Genomic DNA, 15348 nt, shown 5'->3' on the forward strand with positions numbered 1-15348 from the left:
TCACTCAGTGGTGTCTGACTCTTTGTGACCCCATGGACTGTAGCCCACCAGGATCCTCTGTCCATGGGATTCTCCAGGCAAGAATACTGGAGTGGGTTGCCATTTCCTCCTACAGGGGATTTCTCCAACCCAGGGGTTGAACCCAGGTCTCCTGAATTGCAGGTGGGTTCTTTACTGTCTGAGCCACTAGGGAAGCCCATGACACAATAGCAAAAAGTAAAATAGCAGAGCAATCAGAAGTTTAACAAAGAAAATCATGGAAGGAGATACCAAGAAGAGTCCTTTGGAGATCACTGTGAACCCCGGGGGTTGGGAGTCCTATGCATAGACCCGAGGCTACACTCAATCAGGAATAATCAGAGTAGGACATGGAACACGTGTGTAAATGTCCTCAAATTCCCACAGCCATCAGCAGTGTGAAAGCCACACTGACACTAGAGTTAAAACACAGTATCTGTCCGATGATGAGGTGAACGATAATTTACCGTGACCCAAGGGAACCTCCTCTTTAAGCCAGGCTTAAAACTATGATCACATGAAACCCTAGAAGCTTGGAAGACTCTGCAAGCCAGATAGTAAGCCCTCTCAGGAGGGATAAGAAAAGATACAAACTACTTAGTCTCTGTCCACATGTGCGTCAAGAATGTGAATTCCTGGAACTGAGAGAGCAGCCTCCAAGCCACACATATGTTTCAGTGGTAATGACTAAAACTTGGATTGCTAAAAGAGATTTAGTACAATCTCTAACCAGTAAGTGGTTATAGTGATTCAAGGATGAACCATAGGTAGCAGGCTAAAGGTAAATAAAAGGGATCTTAGTAAGGACATCAGAAGCTGCACTTTACAGGAGATAGACTTCAGAGTTAGTTCAGCTAAGTCACTAATCGAACAACCACAGGAAAAATGACAACATCAGCTCTCCAGGGGTGGGAGACGTCAGATGCAGAGTTGCTATGATATATTGTCTGAAATGTCTAGTTTTCAACAATGTCATAAAGGAGGTAAAAGGATCTGTTAAAAGGGCAAAAAGAGGCAACTTGAAGGGGACCCCACTGGACAAATCTATAATACTTTGAACATCAAAATATTAATAGATAAAAGTCATTGACGAAAATAGAATATATGTCCATGCTCATATAAACAAAGTTTTCCATGAACATATTAAGCCAGTCTTTATGTTAAAATACCAAGTATTAAATGTGATAGAAACAGAAAAAAAAATCACCATTTGGCAATTGTAGTAGTGGGTATTTTAGGTGAGAATCAAAGGATACCAAGACTGATTGGTGGGATCAAATAGGTATTGACATAATCTAAGGATATCTTCCTATAAAATTCAATTTGTTACAAACAGAAATAACATTTTTTTTAGGCTGCAGGATATGGCTTATGGGATCTTAGTTCCCCAACCAGGAATCAAACTCATGTCGTCCCCTGCATTGGGAGCCCCTGGACCACCAGGGAAGTCCCCAGGAAAAACATGTGTCTGTGTGTGGATAAACCTGGCAGAAATGTCACCACCATGCTTACAGGTATCATGTTACATCACCAGTGGTGGTGGTGAGATGTCTCGTCTCTTGGGTCCCTTTTAATGAGCTGCACTGAGAGGAGCATGGCTGGGATGCTCTTGCTGAGGATGTCCCAACCGAGTCTGCCTAAGGAGAAGAAACAATGGACAGACCTGCCCTGGAGCTTCTTTAGACTCTGAATCTGTCAAGGATGCAGACACGATGGCAAGCCTGAGGAAGGGCTCTCTGTTGAAGAGAGATGACTGTCTCAGAGTTGGGGGAAAGAAAAGGAATGAATACCCAGACCATTGAGCATTTGGCCAAATTTAAAGGAGTCTGTGGACTGGATTCCTTTGGAAACACTGATGTTGAAGCTGAAGCTCCAATACTTTGGCCACCCGATGCAAAGAACCGATTCATTCATTGGAAAAGATGCTGATGCTGGGAAAGATTGAAGGCGGGAGGAGAAGGGACAACAGAGGATGAGATGGTTGAATGGCATCACCGACTCAATGGACATGAGTTTGAGTAAATTCTGGGAGTTGGTGATGGACAGGGAGGCCTGACGTGCTGCAGTCCATGGGGTCGCAGAGTCAGACATGACTGAGCGACTGAACTGAACTGAGCTGTGGACTGGATAATAGAAATGAAACAATGTTGACTTCATTTGGAGGTTATGTGGAAGTTCTGTATAATGTTCTTTTTCTGAAGGAATCTGGAATATTTTGTGTAAAGAGACAGATATAATAAAATATTTCATGTTTGAAAATATTTCAAAATACAATTATTTGTGTAAATAATGAAAAATTTTTCTAAAGTTTAGTTTTTGTCTCTTGACTCAAATATGAAAAAGAGAAAGTGTTAGTCGTTCAGTCATGTCTTGACTCTTTGCGACCTCATGGACTGTCAGCCTCCTCTGTCCATGGGATTCTCCAGGCAAGAATACTGGAGTGGGTTGCCATTCCCTTCTCCAGGGGATCTTTCTGGGTCAGGGATCGAACCCTGGGTCTTCTACATCACAGGTGGATTGTTTGCAGACTGAACCACTAGGGAAGCCCAAATAGAAACATTTAAAATTAAATTTGGTTTACGGAACAAGCAAAGGAATAAAGCAGAGTGAAGTCTTTTTAGTTTGTTTTGGTTTCAAAACATTATTTGCTTAAAAAGTTCAGGAAATAAGGGATTGATACCAAGAAGTTTGTACTCCAAAACCTAATATAATAAATTTTGTCATATGTGCTCAGTCATGTCAGACTCTTTGCAACCCTTTGTAACCAGGCTCCTCTGTCCATGGAATCTTTCAGGATTGCCATTTCCTCCTCCAGGGGATCCTCTTGACCCACGTCTCCTGTGGCTGCTGCATTGCTGGTGGATTCTTTAACCTGCTGAGCCACTTGGGAATTGAGGACTTCTAAAATAGTGTTTAAAGGGATAAACAAGGCTCTTTATATGGGATTCAGCATTGAAAACATTCTGTGAACAAAGTATTTCACAATCTAAGGAACAAATGATTTGTAAATACTTCCTGAATCTTGGTTTATGATTTTCCATATTATATTTCATATAATCACTTTCTTTTTGAATTATTTCAAGTGATTATTTTTTCTCAGGCTGGTGACCTTCGAGTTCAATATGTGGTGACGGCTTTTATTCTTGGCTCTGGCAAGGAATTATTTTTGGTTTTCATCTTTGTGTTTGAAGATTCTTTTATCACATGAATGTAGTCATGGGTGAATACAATGTTTTTAAGAAGAAACAAATGTTTATTTTTTTAAGTATCAAACTCAGTATTCGAATTGGCACATGCCTTAATGTTTAATTTGATACTGTTATTCCTTAGCACAGAACTAGCTTCTGTTGTGGCTTTGGAAGCCCTTCAGCATGAAAAATCAATATGATATGAAAAGGCTAATATACTATAAATTATATTGTTATAACCAGGCCAGAAATCCTAGTCCATGACTTCAGTTTTGGCTGTGAAAACAAGTCAGTCTGACACAGTGCCAAAAACACTGCCATGTTTATTTACAAAACCATAAACCAGGAAAAATTGTAAATTGACTCAGTAGTGCTTGATTTTTTTTTTTAAAAGAGAAAAAAGGTCTTCATATACTTTTAACCCTCTCTTTAAAAATAAAACTCCCATCTTTTTGGTCATGAATTTAAGGTGGCCCTAAGTCAAGGCTATGATTTTTCCAGTGGTCATGTATGGATGTGAGAGTTGGACTGTGAAGAAAGCTGAGCGCCGAAGAATTGATGCTTTTGAACTATGGTGTTGGAGAAGACTCTTGTGAGTCCCTTGGACTGCAAGGAGATCCAACCAGTCCATTCTAAAGGAGATCAGCCCTGGGTGTTCTTTGGAAGGAATGATGCTAAAGCTGAAACTCCAGTCCTTTGGCCACCTCATGCGAAGAGTTGACTCATTGGAAAAGACTCTGATGCTGGGAGGGATTGGGGGCAGGAGGAGAAGGGGACGACAGAGGATGAGACAGCTGGATGGCATCACCGACTCAATGGACGTGAGTTTGAGTGAACTCTGGGAGTTGGTGATGGACAGGGAGGCCTGGCGTGCTGCGATTCATAGGGTCGCAAAGAGTCAGACACGACTGAGCGACTGAACTGAACTGAACTGAACTTAAAGTTCAATAGTACTATGCTCTGTGAATGGTAAAATATTGTAGAGAAGTAGTCATCTAGATTTGGATACTTGTTCAAGTCCTGTATCTTCATTTTAGCATATTTGATCATGAACAAGTTAAACAGTCTTCTTCCTTAGAATTTTCCCAAGGAAACTGTGGAAAAATTAAATAAGGACACCTTTATAAACACTGACCATGGTACCCTGTAACTGATAGTTATTCAAAAAGGTCCAGTTTTCTTTCCTATTTATTTTGAGGTAGTTCTCTTAAAATTTTGTTTCTTCTGGTTTCTCAAGGTAGTTTTTACATTGAAATTATGTAGGCTTTTATAAAAATTGTTCTTTGCTTCAGTAAATAGCTTGGTTTTGGATTTGCTCATCATTCCTAGTTTCATCAGGTCAATAAAACAAGTTTCTTTAATAGGATGAAAGGAAAAAGGAGACATGGCAAATAAAAACCATGAGCATCGTAGGTAATCAAACGAAGCTGAACTTTTTCCCTCTAAACATACCCTTTAGTTAAAATCTATGTTTTGGAAAATATTGAGCAATGTGATGTCAGTCAATGTTCTTAGAGTCCATGTAAGTTCACCTTGTCTTAAAGCGGATGCAAAAAGTATTTTGGAGGACAATATCCTCAGAGCTGAGTGGTCTGTGCATGTCTATAAAAATGCTGTTGTGAAGTGTCCCTCAATCTTGGCTTCATCAAGTCCTTAAGTCTTGACCTGATGAAGGCTTTCTTCCCATCCACTTCATCAGTCATCAGTTAAATATCTGCCAGAGGAATCCAGAGTAAGTCTAAAAACAGAGCTCATCAGAGTAAGTGCAGAAACAGATATGAAAGTTGAGACAGACCCTTCGGAGACAGATGGGGGAGGTTCTACCTGGTTTTGACCTCTCAGAGCCCCCAAATTTTGACTTTGTGTTCCCCGTAGGTCAAGCATCTATATCTTTCAGTGTGTTCAAAATCCAGACATCAAAGAACAACAAATGTATTTGTTTAAAATAACTAAAGTTTTGCTCAGAAATAAAAATCTCATACAATTTACTATAAAAAGTTATATTTAACAAAATCCTGTACAGTATTTGGTATCACATTTCTACTCCTTTTCAGTAAAACATTATTCACTTTCCTTTTCCAGTTTGACTGAAACATGAGTTTACCTATTCCACATTTTTTTTTTCCTGTTCTGCCTTCTGAGAGCTTCTTAATCTAGGAAGAACTGAACTACTAACTCAGTTCTCTACTTGCCTATGTTCTTCTACTTTTCCAACCTATTGAACTTTCGTTACCTCGTATTTTGTATTCCTAACTCAAGCAAACGACTGACAATTTCATAGCCCATCCTATTTCATTACCTAATGCTTATGAGAACGTCATGAAGTAGATGTTGTCCCACCTGCTTTACAAGGTGCTAATGAGGCCAGGAAAGTTAATTGATCCACTCCACATCCTAATTACATAAGTCAGTCTGCACTTCAACTCAGCAATCTGATCAAAAGCATAGGCTCATTTTACTATATTGTACGCTCAGCATAATTACATAAATAAGCCCCATTTATTGATGGCCTGCTATTTGCTAGAAATTGTGCTCATTTTAGGGGAAATATATAGTATATTATAATAAAAGTATAGTGTAATAAAATGCAGTCTAAAAGTATATCAGATTAACTTGGAGAGAGATTTTCCTAAATTAATACAGTAGTTCTGAATGATATTAAAAAGTGGAGTGGACAGGAGGAGGCAAGTACATATGTGGGAATATACAGGAATGGCTATAAATAAGTATGCAGTTGTCTTATATTAATAATTCTTTGTGTTTCACACACGAAATTGTGGTTCTTGTGTCCTCTGCCTCAAGTTCTTGGTATGTGCTCAATAAACAGTTGCTGAATTAATGATAATTAATCAAAAGGAGTACGTCAAGGCTGTATATTGTCACCCTGCTTATTTAACTTATATGCAGAGTACATCATGAGAAATGCTGGGCTGGAGGATGCACAAGCTGGAATCAAGATTTCCAGGAGAAATATCAATAACCTCAGATATGCAGATGACACCACCCTTATGGCAGAAAGTGAAGAGGAACTAAAAAGCCTCTTGATGAAAGTGAAAGAGGAGAGTGAAAAAGTTGGCTTAAAGCTCAACATTCAGAAAACCAAGATCATGGCATCTGGTCCCATCACTTCATGGGAAATAGATGGGGAAACAGTGGAAACAGTGTCAGATTTTATTTTTTGGGGCTCCAAAATCACTACAGATGGTGACTGCAGCCATGAAATTAAAAGACGCTTACTCCTTGGAAGGAAAGTTATGACCAACCTAGATAGCATATTCAAAAGCAGAGACATTACTTTGCCAACAAAGGTCCATCTAGTCAATGCTATGGTTTTTCCAGTAGTCATGTATGGATGTGAGAGTTGGACTGTGAAGAAGGCTGAGCACTGAAGAATTGATGCCTTTGAACTGTGGTGTTTGAGAAGACTCTTGAGAGTCCCTTGGACTGCAAGGAGATCCAACCAGTCCATTCTGAAGGAGATCAACCCTGGGATTTCTTTGGAAGGAATGATGCTAAAGCTGAAACTCCAGTACTTTGGCTACCTCATGTGAAGAGTTGACTCATTGGAAAAGACTCTGATGCTGGGAGGGGTTGGGGGCAGGAGGAGAAAGGGACGACAGAGGATGAGATGGCTGGATGGCATCACTGACTCGATGGACGTGAGTCTGTGTGAACTCTGGGAGTTGGTGATGGACAGGGAGGCCTGGCGTGCTGCGATTTATGGGGTCGCAAAGACATGACTGAGCGACTGAACTGAACGGAATCAAAAGGTCAAATGTCAGCTAGATTTTGCAGAAAGGGTAGCAATTCTTAGCCAGATTTAAAAGAGCAGAAAGAAATTTCTAAGCAGACAGAGTAGAATATGTAACAACAGAGAATATCATAAGGGCTTTGCAGCGAGGGACTGCAGAGAACAATCTCATCTGTTCAACAAATATTTATTCAGTGCTTCCTGTGTTCCAGGAACTGTTAGAGGCACCAGTAGGGAAGAATGCACAAATTTCAATGTCCAAAGTAGAATATTTATGGGGAAAATGGTGGGAGATCACATGTAGGATGTAGGTGATGGCCATGTGTCATCATGTGTCAGGCCAATGAGTTTTGATGTTTATTGAGAACGTGAAGCAAGCTCATGAAAGTAATTTGTCAAGCGTAAAATAAATTAGCACTAATGTTTATCAATTTCATCAAGTTTTATGAGGTTGGCCAAAAAGTTTGTTCATATGATGGTATGGAAAAAAACAAATGAAATTTTTGGCCAACCCAAAACTTTATGAGGTGTCTTTTGCTATGAGAAAAGTATATTCATCACTATAAATTTAAAGTGAAGAGCAAAATATTTGACATTTGAGAAATAATGCTGCTTGGGTGGGAGAGAGATATGCATAGTGAGAGTCAGACAAATGGGGGGGGCTGCAAATCATCCTGTTAAGAAATGGGGAGAGAGTGATAGCAGGTAATAGTTCCCAAGTAGGAACAGTTCTGGAGAGGTCTTGAGTTAGGATGGATTGAAGTGATCTGATGACTGGCTGGCTGTTGTGGGAGAGTGTAGGAGTAAAGGAGAGGAAGGAGTCAGGTAGGAACCTGAGGTTTTCTTTTTGTGCAGCATTGGCAACAAGGAGCAGAGACATCAGCTCGGGATGGGAGCACTCACAGAAAAACAAATACAGGCTCGAGGTGGGGAGGAAAGCATGAGCCAGTTTTGGATTTGGTGGTTAGAATTGCATTTAGTAGGCAGTTGGAAATACAGGTGTGGAGCTTCTGCAAAAGGCTGATGCTGAAAATGTGTAATTAGAAGTTATCATAATAGAAAATTTAGCTGGAGCCAGGAAGGCAGATGTGGCAACCCAGGGAGAAGGTGAAGAAGAAGAGCAATCAACAGAGTGGGGAGCCAACAGTTCATGGGAGAGTGGAAAGAGACTGGGAAAGAGCAGAGAGGGGGTTAGGGGGCACCCTCCCCAGGGCCTCTGCATAAGGCTTCTGATTACATTTGTTTACAAGCCTGGCAGAGCAATAATTTATGCTGATGAGCTGAGTTGCTTGCAGATCACAGATTCTGTTTTGCCCTTGACACTGGGAATTACAAGGCTCCCCTGAAGATCTGAAAACAAAAAGCAGCCTTTGTGGAATTTGAAAGCCAGCTTATGAATAAAGCACTCAAGTGGGTCTAAATGGAGTCTGGGGACTTGCTTCAACTCTTTTCAAAGAGAAGACTATTTCTCTAGCTGCTTCTGAGCATCCACATTCTTATAAATCTTTGTTATAAAAATTAATCTTTGTGGACTAAAATAGTTTCAGTACTGGATCCTGGCCTAACCAAGAGTGGTCTTCTTCAGTGCTTAGTTTTTATCTTTATTGTTTTCCTAGCTACCAGTCTCTGTGAAAGAATGACATCAAATTTAGTCATAAATAGAAAATGCAGTCATAACTGCATTCACAACTTCAGTCACAACTTTCCATAGAAAGTTGAACAGAGAAATGATGAAAATGTAGACATTTTTTCATGTTCAATCTTTCATTCACCATTGATTTTTCTTAAATTAATTAATATTTTAATTGGAGGCTAATTACTTTACAATTATTCTGGTGGTTTTGGCCATACATCGACATGAATCAGCCACAGGTGTACATGTGTCCCCCATCCTGAACCCCACCTCCCACCTCCCTCCCCACCCCATCGCTCTGAGTTGTCCCAGAGCACCAGCTTTGAGTGCCCTGCTCCACGAATTGAACAACTTATAGGAGGAATGAGTAAATCTGTGATTTGCCTCAAAATGCATTTTTTTTCTTAAGTTTGGAAAAATCCATGAATAGGTCTGTTGCTACTTCTATCCATGAAAGAGCAATGCTGAAAGGGCAATATTCGAATACATATTTAATTTAAAGAAAGTGTTCAAATGATCACTGAAAATTCCAAGCTACGCACCTAGTCCACCAAATATAATTGTGTGAATATATATTTTTAAAAGCATTGAACAAGTGAAGACACCATAACGTGTATGGTAGAAACAATTCAAACACATGCAACATAGTGAATTTGCTGCCTATGGTAATGTGAAATCATAGGCCTGTCTTATCAGAAACCTTAACCTGAATATGATAAAGAGTTACTTTCAGTTTAATACAGAGAATACTTTGGTGGTTCAGTAGTTTTAGGGAATACATTAAAAAATTATGTATGAATATTAGTTTACCAAGATAGAACTGTGAGCTTTTAAATTATTCAGTTTTTAGTTTAAGAAAAAAAAAAGTCATACTTCTGATTTAGATTTAACAAAAGCTTGATGTTTGGGGGACTTAGGATTCACTATTCACATTCTCAGTTCTAATAAAAGCATATGGTGCAAATATTCTGAAAGGTGGGGGCTTCCCTATCTTACTATTTCCAGCCTATTTCAAACCGCACATCTTTTTTAGAATCTCCTTGACATAGTGATTTTCATAAAGGATATGGGTAATATACATCTATTAAATCATTAACCTCAAGGTAATTTTGAACCACCTGGCCTGGGACGTTTTGAAAGAAACCTCTTCTGTTCTTTTAGATAGAAGTTTTCAGATCTCCAATTTCCTTTGTTACATTAATCATTGTGATGATTTTGTGGTAGTTGAGTTGCTCAGTCGTGACTCTTGGTGTTTTCATAACTGGGATTTTGTTGTAACTGGAGTACAAATACTTATGCAGTGAAACATTTATGGTTAGAATTTAAAATTTCTCTCTATGACCCTGAAATAGTGTGTAACAAACCATACAACAGATCACAAAAGGTAAGCGTTCAGATTTCTTTATATACTTGTAAGTAAGGAAATATTTCAAAAATAGTGACAACAAATTCACTTTTCTCCCATGTGCTCAAAGCTCAACAACACATGAAATGTCTCTGTCATTCTCCTCTGTGAAATAACAGTCATTTTTTATAACTCTTCCAATCAATTGCTTGTCTATTAGTCTCACAAAAGTAAGGACTACCACATTTTTAGACTAAAAGAATCAGGAAAGATTTTTAAGGTCTGGGAGGGATTGGGGGCAGGAGGAGAAGGGGATGACAGAGGATGAGATGGCTGGATGGCATCACTGACTCGATGGACATGAGTCTGAGTGAACTCCGGGAGTTGGTGATGGACAGGGAGGCCTGGTGTGTTGCGGTTCATGGGGTCACAAAGAGGGACATGACTGAGTGACTGAACTGAACTGAACTGAATAATACATTAGTGGCTCTTTAAAATGATCTCATAATAACGTTCCTCTCCAAATTCTCTGGCCCTCACTGCAATCTAACGTTTATTAATTTCGCTACAGTCCATTTTAGTGTGTTTTTGTCATCTAATTTTTGTTTTCATATATGCTACACCTTTTCCCTCAACCAAACTGTAAAATATTTGAAAGTAGGATAGTCATTCTTTTCCATCTTTCATAGCCTTTACCCTAGTGTATGACCTATAAAATGCTTAATTGCTTAATAACTCCCTGAAAATATCCTGGGGTTTGGGCTCAATGTTACCTTAGGGATTGTATACACATTATTCATAAAACACTTGAGTGTTTACTCAGCATGGCATTAAGAAGTTGGGCTGCGGAGTTACAGATCATGACTGTCATCCTTAGTTCCATGACCTCAGGCACGTTTCTGAAGGTTTCTGTGTTTCCATTTCACATGCTCTAAAAGGAGCATAGTTTTCCAGTAGGAAGTTTCCATTATTTTTTTTTTTCCAAGCTTTAAACATTTTTTATTTTGTACTGGGGTATAGACGATTCATAACATTGTGGAAGTTTCAGGCGAACAGCCAAGGAACTCAGCTATACTTACACATGCATCCTTTCTTCCCTAAACTTCCCCTCCCATCAGGCTTGCACATGATATTGAGTAGAGTCCCATGTGCTACACAATAGGTCCTTGTTTGTTATCCACTTTGAATATAGCAGTGTGTACATGAAGGAAGTTTCCATTATTCAAAGAGTATATTTATAAGTTTCATAGAAGAATGAATGTCTCTTACATGATAAAATAAACATTACTCTTTGGTAACCATGGAGCTGAAGAAGATGATGGTGATGTCAGGGACTGAGTATATATGAAGTTTTTCTTTGATGAAATTTACTGTCTAGAAGTAAGACCAAAATGCACACTACAAATCGTGATGCTATGTCATAGGCTAAGGTACAAGACTTTGCAGAATCAAGTGGAAGCTTGGGAGAAGCTTCCCTATGGTTACTTAGTTCAGTTCAGTTCAGTTCAGTCGCTCAGTGTCTGACTCTTTGCGACTCCATGAACCACAGCGCGCCAGGCCTCCCTGTCCATCACCAACTCCTGGAGTTCTCAGTAAATGCCTGGCAGGTGAAAGCATATTAAAGAGATTCTTTTAAAAAATAGCACTTTGGCAGGTGGACAGACTATTACTCCTTGTACAGTTAGGTAAGATTATTCAATCAGAAAGAACTCTCAGTGCCAAGTATTCAGATTTAGGAGACCATGGGATATTCTGAGATCCAAAAAATTCAGTATCACAGGAACATTGAGAAAGGGTGTCTCATGAAATTAGACTGAGGTAGGTAACTGACAAGATGATGATGCTAGTGAAAATAACACAAACAGTGATGACAGGCATAGCTATCTTTATTTTTTTCAGCGTTTTTATTGAAGTATAGTTGATTTACAATATCGTGTTAGTTTCAGGTATGGTGGTGGTGGTGTAGTCGCTAAGTCCTGTCCAACTCTTATGACCCCATGGGCTGTAGCTTGCCAGGCTCCTCTTTCCATGGGATTCTCCAGGCAAAAATACTGCAGTGGGTGTCTATTTTCTTCTCCAGGGGATCTTCCTAACCCAGGAATCAAACCCAGGTCTCCTGCATTGTAGGCATTCTTTACCAACTTAGCTATGAGGGAAGCCTCATGGCTTGTTTCAGGTATACAGCAAAGTAATTATTTTTTCAGACTATATTCCCTTACAGGTTATTGCAAAATACTGAATATAATTTCCTGTGAAGAGTGAGTGTTAGTCGCTGAGTTGTGTCTGACTCTTTGCGAGCCCATGGACTGTAGCTGGGGAGGCTACACTATAGGTTCTTATTATCTATTTTATATATGGTAGTGTGTATATGTCAATCCCAGTCTCCCAATTTATCCCTCCCCTGCCCTGTTCCCCTTTGGTAACCATAATTTGGTTTTCTACATCTGTGACTCGATTTATGTTTTCTAAGTAGGTTCATTTGTATTTTATGTTTTAGATTCCACATGTAAGTGATGTCAGATGATATCTGTCTTTCTCTGTCTGACTTACATCACTCAGGATGACAATACCTAGTTCTATCCCTGTCACTGCAAGTGGCCTTATTTCATTCTTTTTATGGCTGAGTGACATTACATTGTATGTATGTACTGCATCTTCTTTATCCATTCATTTATCAATGAACATTAAGGTTGCTTCTATGTCTTGGCTGCTGTAAATGCTGCTGCAATGAACACTGAGGTACATGTATCTTTTAAAGTACAGTTTTCTCTGGTTATAGGCCCAGGGATAGGATTGCTAGATCATATGACAGCTCTATTTTTGATTTTTGAGAAACCTCCACACTGTTCTCCATAGTGGCTGTACCAATTTACATTCCTAACAACAGTGTAGGAGAGTTCCCTTTTCTTTACCCCCTTTCCAGAATTTATTGTTGTAGACATTTTGATGGTGGCTGTTCTGATTGGTGTGAGCTGATACTTCATTGTAGTTTTGATTTTATATTTCTCTAATAATTAGTGATGCTGAACATGTTTTCATATCCTTTTTGGCTATCTTTATGTCTTCTTTGGAAAAACGTCTATTTAGATCTTCTGCCCATATTTTGCAGAGAAGGCAATGGCACCCCACTCCAGTACTCTTGCCTGGAAAATCCCATGGACGGAGGAGCCTGGTAGGCTGCGGTCCATGGGGTCGCGAAGAGTCGGACACGACTGAGTGACTTCACTTTCACTTTTCACCTTCTTGCATTGGAGAAGGAAATGGCAACCCACTCTGGTGTTCTTGCCTGGAGAATCTCAGTGATGGCGGAGCCTGGTGGACTGCCGTCTATGGGGTCGCACAGAATTGGACACGACTGAAGCGACTTAGCAGCAGCAGCAGCAGCCCATATTTTGATTGGTTTTTCATGGTATTGAGCTGTACGAGCTGTTTGTATATTTTGGACATTAATCCCTTCTCAGTAGCTTCTATGCCCCCATTCTATGGAGTTTTTTTTTTTTTTTAATCATAAATAGGTGTTGAATTTCATCAAAAGTTTTTTATGCATCTATTGAGATGATCATATTGTTTTTATTCTTCAGTTTGTTAATGTGCTGTATCACATTGATTTTACACGTATTGAAAAATACTTGCATTCCTGAGATAAATTCCACCTGACTGTGGTTTATGATCCTTTTAACATGTTGTTGAATTTGGTTTGCTAGTATTTTGTTGAGGATTTTTGCCTCTATGTTCATCAGTGATACTGGTCTATAATTTTCATTTTTGTGATATCTTTGTCTGGTTTTTGTATCAGGGTAATCACCACCTCACATAATGAGCTTGGGAGTATTCCTTCCTCTGCAATTTTAAGAAGTAGTTTGAGAAGCATAGGTGTTTCTTTTCTAAATATTTGATAGGATTCACCTGTTAAGCCATCTGGCCTGGACTTTTGTTTGTTTGGAGATTATTCCTCACAGTTTCAATTTTAGTACTTTTGATTGGTCTGTTCATATTTTCTCTTTCTTTTTGGTTCAGTCTTGAAAGAGTATACTTAAGAATTTGTCCATTTCTTTCAGACTGTCCATTTTATTGGTGTATAGTTGCTTGTAGGGCTTCCCTGATAGCTCAGTTGGTAAAGAATCTGCCAGCAATGCAGGAGACCCTGGTTCGATTCCTGGGTTAGGAAGATCTACTGGAGAAGGGATAGGCTACCCACTCCAGTATTCTCAGGCTTCCCTTGTGGCTCAGCTGGTAAAGAATCGACCTGAAATGCAGGAGACCTGGGTTCAATCCCTGGGTTGGGAAGATCCCCTGGCGAAGGGAACAGCTACCCACTCCAGTGTTCTGGCCTTGAGAATTCCATGGACTTTAGTTGCTTGTAGTAGTCTCTTATGATCCTTCCTATTTCTGTAGTGTCTGTTGTAACGTCTCCTTTTTCACTTCTAATTTTACAGATTTGAGTCCGCTCCCTTTTTTTCTTGATGAATTCTGTTAAAGGTCTATCAATTTTAATTATCTTCTCAAAGTACCAGCTTTTAGTTTCATTGATCTTTGCTATTAGTTTCTTCATCTCTATTTCATTAATTTCTTCTCTGATCTTTATGATTTATTTTTTTCTACTAACTTTAGATTTTGCTTATGCTTCTTTCTCTAGTTGCCTTGGGTATAAGGTTAGTTGTTTGAGATTTCTCTTGTTTGCTGAAGTAGGATTGTATTGCTATAAACTTTCCTCTTAGAACTGCTTTTGCTGTATTCCATAGACTTTGGAATGATGTTTTCATTGTCATTTGTCTAGGTAAATTTTTATTTCCTCTTTGATTTTTTCAGTGATCCATTCATTGTTTAGTAACATATTGTTTAGACTCCATATATTTGTGGGGTTTTTTAATAATATTTTTTTCCTGTAATTGATTTCTAATCTCATAGCATTATGGTTGGAAAAAGATGTTTTGATTTCAGTTTTCTTCAACTTACTGAGCCTTGATTTGTGACTCAAGATGTGATCTATCCTGGAGAATATTCCATGTACACTAGAGAAGAAAGTATATTCTGCTGCTTATGGATGGAATGTCTTATAAATATCAATTAAGTCTATCTCTAATATGTCATTTACATATGACACAAGAGAAATACCAATTCCTTCTAGAAAGCTAGCTTAACCAGTTACAAAAGGCTCATTTTGATACAATAGCACAGCCATGCGAGGCCATTGTTCTCTAGATCTTTTGGTGGCTCTCATTAATCAAGGAAAGTCACCATAAGACCCCATGCATACTAGTGGACAGCCACCTTGGGGTTTCCCCCACAACTTTTAGGATCACCCCTACAACTTTTGGGACTCCCATGTCAGTGGGTATTGCCTGCAAGTTTGCTTGGTCACCTGGCTGGCCCTGCCAATTTTGGGGGCTGCATCCCACAAGCCTGAAAGGTC

Source organism: Bos indicus x Bos taurus, chromosome 10, assembly GCF_003369695.1.
Source record: "Bos indicus x Bos taurus breed Angus x Brahman F1 hybrid chromosome 10, Bos_hybrid_MaternalHap_v2.0, whole genome shotgun sequence".
NCBI lineage: Eukaryota > Metazoa > Chordata > Mammalia > Artiodactyla > Bovidae > Bos > Bos indicus x Bos taurus.